This window comes from Apium graveolens, unplaced genomic scaffold (assembly GCF_009905375.1).
Source record: "Apium graveolens cultivar Ventura unplaced genomic scaffold, ASM990537v1 ctg6609, whole genome shotgun sequence".
Classification (NCBI taxonomy): domain Eukaryota; kingdom Viridiplantae; phylum Streptophyta; class Magnoliopsida; order Apiales; family Apiaceae; genus Apium; species Apium graveolens.
The window spans coordinates 43662-46417 of NW_027419631.1; the positions used below are offsets into that span (position 1 = coordinate 43662).

At 44.4% G+C, this 2756-nt stretch overlaps 1 non-coding gene across 1 annotated transcript; it reads left to right on the forward strand.

Annotated features, from left to right (window-relative positions):
- Positions 1–2214: 2214 nt before the first annotated feature.
- On the forward strand, positions 2215–2321 carry LOC141703400 (small nucleolar RNA R71). Its single transcript, XR_012567515.1, has one exon. It is a non-coding gene; the product is annotated as a small nucleolar RNA R71 (small nucleolar RNA).
- Positions 2322–2756: the final 435 nt, after the last annotated feature.

Here is a 2756-nt window from a genome sequence, read left to right on the forward strand (position 1 = left end):
ACAGTGATACCTCCTTTCTTAGGTACACATTGTACGGGGCTCACCCAAGAACTGTCAGAAATAGGATAAATGATGCCTGCATCCAGCCATTTCAGAATTTCTTTCTTCACCACCTCCTTCATGATAGGATTAAATCTGCGCTGCTGCTCAACAGTTGGCTTACTACCCTCCTCTAGCAGAATCTTATGCATACAATATGAAGGGCTGATCCCTTTGATGTCTGCTATGGTCCATCCAATAGCCGATTTGAATTCTCTCAAAATCCTTAAGAGCTTGTCTTCCTCACTACCTGAAAGGTCAGATGCAATAATGACAGGTAAAGTAGATGCATCACCTAAAAAAGCATACCTCAAGTGTTCAGGTAATGGCTTGAGCTCCAAGGTAGGTACTTCCTCAATTGATGGTTTGAGCTTTCCTTTAGCATTCTTGAGGTCAGAAGTACCAAGAGATTCAAACGGCATGTCCAGCTTTCGCCTCCAGGGAGAAGAATTCAGATATTGTAATTGCTCGTTGCCATCTTCATCATCGCTGTTAAAATCCCCCACTAAGGCCTTTTCTAATGCATCAGACATTAGCATATGATCGAGTTCTGAAGTAATCGCAGAATCAATCACATCCACTTTTAAGCACTCCTCATCTTCTGTAGGGAATTTCATTGCTTTGAATACATTGAAGGTCACATCCTGATCCTGCACCCGCATAGTAAGTTCACCTTTTTGCACATCTATCAAGGTACGGCCAGTGGCCAAGAAAGGTCTTCCCAAGATTATGGGAATCTTCTTATCTTCCTCGAAATCCAGAATAACAAAGTCTGCAGGAAAAAAGAGCTTGTCCACCTTGACTAGCACATCCTCCACTATGCCCCTTGGTTAAGTAATAGAGCGATCAGCCAGTTGTAGAGACATGTAGGTGGGTTTTGGATCAGGCAAATCCAACTTTTTAAAGATCGACAACGGCATCAGATTGATGCTTGCTCCCAAATCACAAAGGCACTTGTCAAACGACAACTTGCCAATGGTGCAAGGAATGGTGAAGCTACCTGGATCTTTAAGCTTTGGAGGTAACTTTTGCTGCAGAACAGTGCTGCATTCTTCCGTTAGAGCAACGGTCTCAAGGTCATCCAGTTTCACCTTCCTTGAAAGAATACTCTTCATAAACTTCGCATAACTAGGCATTTGCTCCAGAGCCTCAGCGAAAGGTATATTGATGTGAAGTTTCTTGAACACCTCCAGAAACTTACTGAACTGCTTATCCAGCTTTTGTTGCTGCAATCTCTTAGGGAAAGGTGGTGGAGGATAGAGCTGTTTCTCCCCTATATTACCCTCAGGCAGAGTGTGTTCAACAGTAGTCTTCCTTGGTTCCGCCGCTTTCTCCTTTTGCTTAGCTTCTTCATCTCTAACTTCAGCTTCTCCTTCTTTTGCCTTTTCAGCATCAGCAACTTTCCCAGACCTTAAGGTAATAGCCTTGACTTGCTCTTTAGCTTCCTTCCTGCCTGGTACTTCCGTGTCACTGGGAAGTGTTCCAGGTTGACGATTGAGCACTGCATTGGCTATTTGACCGATTTGATTTTCCAAGGTCTTGATAGAAACCGCCTGACTCTTGCATAACAACTTAAGTTCCTCAAAATCAGCACTAGTAGGTGCAGCTGCACTTCCCTGTTGAGGATATGATTGCCTTTGAGCATACTGCTGTGGTTGCTGGAATCCAGGTGGATTAAACTGTTTACTCACACCTTGCTGATATGGTGGCTGAATAGCATTCTGATTATTACCCCAGCTGAAATTTGGATGATTTCTGTTGTTAGGATGATAAGTAGCCGGCACAGGCTGCTGTTGTCGCTGATAATTGTTCACATACTGAACAGATTCGTTGAAAAGAGAACACTGATCCATAGCATGATAACCTGCAAAAAGCTCACAGACCATAGCTATTTGATTAACTCCATATGTAGCTAGAGAATCAACCTTCATCGACAGCGCTTGGAGCTGCGCTGCAATAGCGGTGGCTGCATCGACTTCCAGAATACCTGCTACCTTCCCAGGCATCATCCTCTGAGTTGGGTTTTGGTGCTCATTTGCAGCCATAGTCTCGATAAGATTATAAGCCTCAGTATAGCTTTTGGCCCACAAGGCGCCTCCAGCTGCTGCATCGAGCATGGGCCGAGATTGGGCCCCCAAACCATTATAGAAACCAGTGATCACAATCCAATTGGGCATTCCATGATGTGGACACTTTCTCAACATTTCCTTGTATCGTTCCCAAGCTTCGCACATAGATTCTGTAGGTTGCTGCGCAAACTGAGTAAGAGCACTCCTCATAGCAGCAGTCTTTGCCATCGGATAAAACTTCACCAGAAACTTTTGCACAAGATCTTGCCAAGTAGTGATGGACCCAGCTGGTTCAGAATGTAACCAGTCCTTAGCTTTGTCCCTCAGTGAGAATGGGAAAAGCCTCAGCTTGATAACCTCATCAGTCACGCCATTATACTTGAAAGTACTGCAGATCTCGACAAAATTCCTTATGTGCATGTTGGGGTCTTCAGTCGCAGCACCTCCAAAAGAAACAGAATTCTGCACCATCTGAATAGTGCCCGGCTTGATTTCAAGGTGTTAGCTTGAATAGCCGGATGAAGAATGCTCGACTGAATGTCATCAATTTTAGGCCGAGAAATATCCATAAGGGCGGGATCGGCCTGAACAATACAATCACCCATGATTACTGGTTCTTTCTGCTCACTTCCTGAATCCGAATCTTCA